This window comes from Triticum dicoccoides, chromosome 2A (assembly GCF_002162155.2).
Source record: "Triticum dicoccoides isolate Atlit2015 ecotype Zavitan chromosome 2A, WEW_v2.0, whole genome shotgun sequence".
Classification (NCBI taxonomy): Eukaryota; Viridiplantae; Streptophyta; class Magnoliopsida; order Poales; family Poaceae; genus Triticum; species Triticum dicoccoides.
In genome coordinates, this window is record NC_041382.1 from 217,481,985 (window position 1) to 217,490,538 (window position 8,554).

The window sequence follows — 8,554 nt, forward strand, 5'->3', positions numbered from 1 at the left end:
GGCAGAGCTTGCTGGCGAGGATGCGCGCCTCGAGGCCGAAGGTTTGCGCCTTGCTGAGGAGAGGCGCAAACTGAAGGTAGCCGTCGCCCTCGCGCGTCACCAACATGATCTTGATAACGCGAAGGCTGAAGCGTCGTTGGTGGCTTCGCGGGAGGCCTGCTCCTAGGCCGTCGAGGAGGCTCGGGAAGCAGACCGTCGGCGCAGAGATGCGGAGGAGCGCGCATGGGAGCTCCAAGCCTGGAGCAACTCCCTGGAGTAGCAAGTGGAACTGCGCCAGGCGGCCCTTGAGTCGCTGAAGGGGGCCTCCGTTGACCGGGCGGAGCTGCTGAAGCGCGAGGAGGCGCTGACGCTGGAGGCCGCCGAGCGCAACCTTGACCTTGAGTGGTTGGAGATGAGGGAGCGCCTGGTGGCTCAGGAGGAGGATGACGTTGCTGTGCGCGAAGTTCGGGCCCAGGAAGAGGTCTTCCGCCGCGTGGCGGAAGCTCGCTCGGCCTTCGAGCACGAATACGAAGCAAGGTTGGGGCTGATCAGGGCCGAGGCTGAGGGTAGGACTGCGGCCCTCAGGGCCAAACTGGCAGAAGTGACGTGGCGTGCGGACTCATCCGCAGCCGCCCTTGGCACAGCGCAGGCGGAGCTGGCCTCTTCCCGGGCCAAGCTGCTTCTTCTCCAACAGAGGGTTGATGACGCCGAGGCCATCGTGCAGCGGAATGAGGACGAGATCCGTCAGCGGCGGGTTCTGGAACACGTGCATGCCCCCATGCTTCGAACGCTCATGGAGAGGGCTAACACAGCATTGGGCAACATTTGTGAGGCTGCCGCTAAGGAGGCGCATGAGGCCAGCTACGCCAGCAACCTCTAGTTTTTCACCGACGTGGCGACGCTTCTGGAGAACCGCTCCGAGAGGTCCCGTTGGCTTGTCGAAGAGAGGAGCCAAGCCTTGCTCGGGCGTGCCTTCTCCCGTGTCTTCAGCTATCCGCAGGGCAGGGACCCCCACTTCGACTCGATGCTGCCATCGCACCCGTGCCCATAGCCGTCCAGGGTGACCTAGCGCAATGGGTGGAGGACAACATGGACGCCCTCGTCAGGGCCTTTGTGTCTGACGATGACAGCGTGATCGTGGCTGCCAATGAAGGCGGCGTTGTGGATGAGCCTGGCGCTATCGGGGGTGTTGGCGGTGGCGGCGACGATGTCAGCGATGCCAGTGATGCCTCTGGGGGTGCCCCAGAAGACGCGGTGAGTAATATGTCCGACTGACCGTATGTCGCTGCTATTTACCCTGCACGAAGAAGGTTCGGGCTCGGCCCTGAAGAATGTAAGAGCATTTTGGGAGGGGAGGCCCCTCATGTAAAGGTTTGCGATCAGTATCCTGGTAAACATAATGTTGCGTGTGAGCTTAGCTGCTAGCCCGGTGATGGGTCAGCCGACTTGTTTACCTTTCGACTCCGGCGAGTCCCGAGCGGGCCTGCGGGGGCCGCCGCGCCTCGGGTGTCTTCTGATTATCCTGTTGATCCTGCGATGAGAACCTCCAGAGAGGGTGCGGTGACAGCGGTCCCATCTGTAGACGTGCCTGGCCCAGCCCGGCTCGCGAGGGGCTTGTGAGGGGGGGAGCCGACGCTAACTTTGGACGCAAAGCCGAAATTAGAACACGAGAGATTGCTCAAACGAGACTAAACACCCCTTCACCAAACACACGCAAGTCTCGAGCTCAAATCCAACTTAAATCCAAACCGAAGAAACTTGTCAACAAGGAAGAAGCGAAAAGCAAAAGGCCGCGTCCGGCACCTAGTCTAGTCTTCTACGTTTTCTCACCAGTGCGGAGCTAAGTGCTGCCACTGGGCGTGGGCGGGAGCCCCCGAGGCCCAAGGGCGGCTCTCCGGAGACTCCGGGGCGTGTACAGCCCCACTCATTATTATGTGAGAGTGTCATGGGCGGCGAGCTTCACAGGCACTGGGCCTTCTTCACAGGTACCGGCCTTGCTTCATATCGCCTGACAAGGGCCCCGCCTTGCGCCTCACTCTACCACCATTGACGGCGGCCGGAGACCAAGGACGACGCCAATGGGGTAGATCGGTCGCCAGCGGTTCCCCCGACGACCATGGGTCCTCTGCCGGGGGCAGGCCCTGGGGCACCTCCCGGCAGAGGGCCTACCTCCTGAGAGCGCCTTGCTCCGACCGCCGCGGGGGCGAACCCGGATCTCGGCCCCTCTCCTGCAGCCCCCTGCGCCCTCCTCCTGAGGGATAGGAGGCTGCAGCATTGGGGCAGCCATCTGCTGCGGCGACCTGTATCTCCTGCGACCCATGGTTAGCATAAGCTTGCTCCTGAGGAATGAGTGATACCCGATAGTTGCTGCCGCCGGTGCGGTTGTCGAGGCTCTCTTGGGGTTCCTGAAAGAGCTCAGCTTCTGGCGCCTCTTCGCCCCAACCTGGCCCGAGGAATGAGCCATGATATTCTTCCAGTGCGCACCCCTGATCCACCATGCGGGGCACATAAGCTTCTGGGGCCACCGCCTCATGGGCCTCGCCGTAGCGCCTCGCATGCCACGCAGTCCGGCTTGGAGCGTCGTCTTGGGGGTGATGGCACGGCGGTCTGCCAAAACCGAAGGCCGCAGCGTGCACCCCTTCGCTGGCCGAAGATGGGGCCGGCGCGACTTGTCGCCCGGTGCCGACGGAGGCGTTGGCGCTGAACAGGCCCTGTAGTCCGCTTGAAGTTGCGTGAGCACGTATAATGCTGCCATACGACCCGCCCTGGATCTGGGGCGGCAGCTGGACGCAAAAAGGAGGTGCTCCTGAGGCGGCAGCGTCCAGGAGCTCGGCTACTCGCTCCAACAACATGTTGCGGCGGCCCTCCAGCAGCCAGCACCGTAGCAGCTCTCAGGCCACCGTGAGCGCGGCCCTGGAGTTCGCCTGTTCCCGTCGGGTGTGCGGCGTTGTGGCCGCGGCGTGGTTTGAGGCCCTTGCTGCGGCCCGCACCTGCCATGGTGTGAGGGCAGGCGGCGTCTGGCCGCGTCGCCCGCGCCCCGCAGCGCCCTGCGGAGCGCGGGCTGCCTGAGGCGCAAGGTTGAGGTCGCCTTGAGCTGGCGACACGGCGTGGGCGAGCCACGCCGCCTAGTGGTCGGCGTTGGCAGCCCGGTCGCTCGACATCTGAACTGCGAGGCGACGGAATGCGACGCGGAGGAAGAAGGATTCCGGCGCACCCCTACTTGGCGCGCCAAATGTCGGATTTCGGGTTCCAGCAGACCCTTAAGGTTCGAACTCTGGGGTGCACACAGAGATATTTCCCCTACCGACTCGCGCTTCTATGGCTCGCAAGAAATCTAGGCTGGAAAGAAGAACACACAAAGGACATGAGGTTTATACTAGTTCGGGCCACCGATGTGGTGTAATACCCTACTCCAGTGTGTGGTGTGGTGGATTACCTCAGGGGCTGATGATGAACAATACAGGGGGAAGAACGGCCTCGCGAGAGGTGTTCTTGAGCTGGTGCAGTGTGTTCTACTTGGTCCGAATCTCTCTCTCTCTTTCTCTTCTCTCTTTCTTTCTCTTTCTTTCTCTCCTCTTTTTTCCCTCTCGGGGGCTAGTCCTATTTATAGAGGCCCTGGTCCTCTTCCCAAATAATGAGCGGGAAGGGCGCCAACAATTGGCCATTTTGAAGGGGAACATCTAGTACAAGTTATCCTGACCAAAGGTGGTCTTTAGCTGCCAAAAGCACTGGTGATGACGCCGTCTTGGGCTCCATGGTGACCTCCGTCCTGCCGCTCTGCTGGTCTTGGTCTTGTTGCACCGGAGTGGTAACCTTTGCCCGATGCCTTGGACTGTGCTTGTTCCCTTTGCACCGAAGGGGAAACAAGGACACTGCGCAGGCCGGCGCCCTCCTGGCGCCCGCCTAATCTCGATCGTTATGGCTTGCGTCACGGGCTCCTCGCGAGGTGCCCCTGCCTTGATCTCTCCACCTCCTCGCGAGCCTGCCTGATGAGGTTGCTCCTGAGGAAGCCTCATGTCGTCCACCCCGCAAGGCTTGGCCCCTTGCGAGGGTCTTGAGCTTGAGCTGATGAAGCTGGGCCACAATGGGCCCCCACTCGAGCCACGCCGCAGGCCGCGGGTAGGCAAGTCTAGGGACCCCCATTCCCAGAACGCCGACACAATCTATCTTTTACTCGAGAGGGATTGACAACCCCTATTACGCGTCGTGTTGCAAGTATTTGTTATTTGTGTGTAGGTACCATTTACATAGTGTTGCTTGGTTCTCTTACTGGTTCGGTAACCTTGGTTTCATCACTGAGGGAAATACTTATCGTAGTTGTGCTGCATCATCCCTTCCTCTTCGGGAAAATACTGAGGCGGACACGAGCCATCAAACGCCAAGTACAATGACTCGCGACCAAGATCAACATCAGTAAGCAACCCATGATATTCCACATTGGAGATCTTGTGTGGCTACACCTTTGCGAGGACCGCTTCCCCAACGAACGCAAGTCCAAGCTTCTCCCTCGAGCCGACGGACCCTTTAAGGTGCTAGAACGCTACAACAGCAACACCTACAAGATTGACATCCCACCCGACAAGTACAACGTCAAGGATCTATCTCCCTATCATGGTGATGAGGTTTTCGATCTGAGGTCGGATCTTTCCTGGGGGGGAGATGAGGCGGAGCATCCCAAGTTCATCCCCATGGACCTACCATCGTCTTACCAAGTGCCAAAGCGGACCCACGACACGTGCTCATGCAAGAGCTCTCGAAACCTAGGTGACATCTCTCCTCTCGCAATTCCACTTCGAAACACGTGACACATGGCTACTACCTCAAACAGAGACACTTTGCATACTCAGGTACCAAGGAGTTAGCCATGGAGAAGCCAAGGAGCAGATTGACTGAATGGAGAAGAGGGACACGAAGACGGAGAAGAAAACGACCAAGTCCAGACTTGCCTGGATCATTCGGACCATCGTCCGAACGATCCAGACCCAGCCCGGACAATCCGGCTACAGCGCCCAAAGAGTACAGGAGGCCGCCCCGTGAAGCTGGATCATCCGGGTGGACGCGGACGTCCGGACAAGGTCCCAGACATCCGGACCCCCAGACAATCCGGAGGGTCGCCCGGATCACCTGGACCCCCGACGCCCGGATCATCTGGACCCCTCTTGCACGCGTGACTTGGGCCGTGGCCCATGTACCCATTTGTCCCCTAGCCTATATATACTCCTTCTCCTCCACTCTTTTAGGGTTAGCATTGTCTTAGTTCATTTTGGAGATTAGAGCATTGCTCATCCACTTGTTCCCCTACTCCATTGGAGGCCGAGGTCTCAGCGGAGAAAATCCCAAGTGGATTCAAGACCCTGTCAAGGGAAGATCCCCTCGTGGATTCAAGACCCCATCTCCTCACAGATTGGGAAGAACTACCGACCGGTTGTATCGTCCCGTGTTGTGTTTGGATCGTGTATCTCCGTGTGTACTTGGATCTAGCACATGTGTAATCAAATCTTGTTGATTTGAGTGTTTCCTCTCGCTTCCCCTCTCATGTGTTCCTTGTGTTCTTTGTGGGATCCCCTCCAAATCGTGAAAGATCGGCCCCTAGGGTTCCATCCTACATCAACAACGAGCACACCCACGACGACGCACACAATGAGGATATGTAGCGGCGCTCCAATGGAGTTTGGTGGGCATCATGTGCACACCCACGTGGGGGAGAAGGACCTCTCGGTGGTGTACACCAATGATCCGGCCGTGCCGGAGGACTACATCAACACCATGGAGCAGTTGCTTGCTGAGGACGACAAGTACAAAGTGGTCGGCTTCGACCTCCAATACACCAACGGTCATCCGAGGAAAGATCAGAAGGTTGCCGTCGCCCAGTTGTGCATCCTCATCACGTCCTCATCTACCAATACTGCTTGGCCACAAGGCCTTGCGAGCATTTTGTCAGGTTTGTCAACAGCCCCAACTACCAGCTCGCTACGGCGGATACCACCGACGATGTAAAAGCGCTCAAGATTTCAGGCTTGGCCTGCCAGAAACTTTTCGACATCCATGACCACTACAAGGACTGGGGCAGCACGAAGGACAATGACTCTTTGGTTGACATCACCTAGGCAATCATTGACTCCTACTACAAAAACATGATGGAAGATGCCGAGATAAATCCTGCAGCCTGGCACGGTGCCTGGGTGCGGAGACTGGATGAAGCTCACCTTAAGTTCGTGGCAAAGAACGTGTACACATGCTACGAGATGCATAGGTGGATCATTGACATGAGGGAGTGCCTTCTTCCTGTAATCGGCAACGGATCTAGCCACCACCAGAGCAGTAGCGGCAAGCGTCACAAGAAGTAGATGATGATTATATTATCGTTTATCCTAGTTTATTACGCATGTAATTGTTTACTTTGTTGTGTGCAAATGTTATCTGTGTAGTCACTTATGTAATTGGATGTTTAATTTGGTTAGGCAATCATGTCCTTATAAGTATATATATATGTTGTTGTTTTGTAGCCAAAGCATAGATGTTGTGCGGACTGAGCAAATCACATCGCATACGGATTAAACTACAGAACCCGTCGGTGATTATTTCATCAGTCGCTGACAATTGTTTACCACCAACCATTTGCTCACAACACACAACTTACTTGGACCAATCATCTGTGTTATTGTCAACCTTGCCACACAATTATAATTACTGACATGTTTGATGGTATCACACACATCTTATTAAGCCAAATTGTTTCTATTGTTTTGGCTCATCGCAAACAGTTCATCCTAGTGACTTGTATGCCTTCTATCGCACACACCTTGATCTGGCTGATCGTTTGTGTTCTTCTGGATCATCGCAAATAGCTCATCCGAATGATGTGTATGCCCTCTGTCGCACACACCTAGATCTGACTGGCCATTTCTGTTGTTTTATCTTATCGCACGCAGTTCATTCGAGTGAACTGTATGCCGTCCATCGCACATACCTTGATTTGGCTGACCGTTTCTATAATTTTGGCTCATCGCAAACAGTTCGTATGGATCAATTGTATTCCACATATCACACACGCAACTCAAATCTAAATCGTGCTTGATGAATCTGCCATCGCACACAATTCGTCTTATTGGTGACAGTTTTATTACCATACCGTTTGTGATTCATGCATCGCACGCAGTTTGGTCGAAGAGTCTCTGATACATGTGTCGCGTTAGCAACATCCTGCAGTAGTGAGTACTGAACCAATCGATGACCCTTAAGTGTGTTACCCTACAGGTTCGATAAAGTATAGACATGATGGGAACTCCTTCCGTTCAATGATCAACAGCGAAACCGTGGGCATCCATGTTGACCCCTATATCCACACAAATAAATATCGAGTGAACCAGTGGTTCCCTTGTGCTATTCCTTTCACTTCACGATACTTTACAAAGCGAGAGGTGAGACTCATCGGCATCCCCATGAATCAACACTTGATCACTGTGACAATTATCCTCATTATCGGTTTTGTTCTCTTTTTTTCTCATCCGCATTTTCCAGCATCCCCATGAACAAGTCACGTTGTGTCTGACTAGACAATGATGGAAACCATCACACCGAGAGGCCCTAAGAATATCTCTCTATCGTTGGAGGATCAAATCACAGTCTCGAGCTATCAAATCTCATGTCATACTTTTTCAATTCACCTAAAAGTCGTCATTATAATCACCCTGTTACGGTTGACGTTTGATGAACCCCAAAGTGCATCATTTGGTATGAAGGTATTCGATATATCATGGTCAAAGGAATTATGCATATGTTAACATATGTGTGTTATATATTACTAACCTGTGATGAAATGATCTTGTTGTGTAACAATCAATCGGGTGTGTTCAACAAAAGTGTTCTTCTAACAACGTGTCTTCAAAGTTGGCAGCATTCTTGTTACTTCAACTATGCCTATGATCAGAAAAACATAACCATCATGCAATATTTGAGCTAGCTTTAGAGGCGATACTAGAAATCTATTTTACTGTTTTTTTTATGAAATGCAGGTCACTGCTTTCATTCATTAAGAAGGGGAGTGCCTCAAGATAAGGCAAAACGTGCTAGTTACAGAGTTACTGTGCAAGGTGAAAGAAAGGAAAGAGAAAAAGGAAATTACATTGCCAGAAACAGAACTCTCTTAACCATGATCTCCCAGCCACTGTGCACCCTTGAGGCCGGCAATCCACCAAGTGCGCAGCTCGAGTACAATTCGATCACAAATATTCAGAAAGGGGGAAAATTTATGATTGAAGATGCGATCATTTCGTTCTTTCCAAATGCCCCACCAAATAGCCATCACCAGCGAGGAGAATGCCTGCTTCCTCTGGTTAGGGATTTTTTCCAGAGACAACAGCCACCAGTCAAGCAAGGAAGGAGCGCTGACATTCGGTCTGGCATCAAATGGAAACTGAAATTTTGTCAGGCAGAAACCCCAAACACCAGCTGTGAATGGGCAATCAGCAAAGAGGTGGTGAGCGGATTCGAGGTCAGTTCTGCAGAGGGGGCAGACCGGGTCATGGGGCCATTTTCTCCTTGCAAGGTTGTCAGTCGTAAGACACTTTCCTTG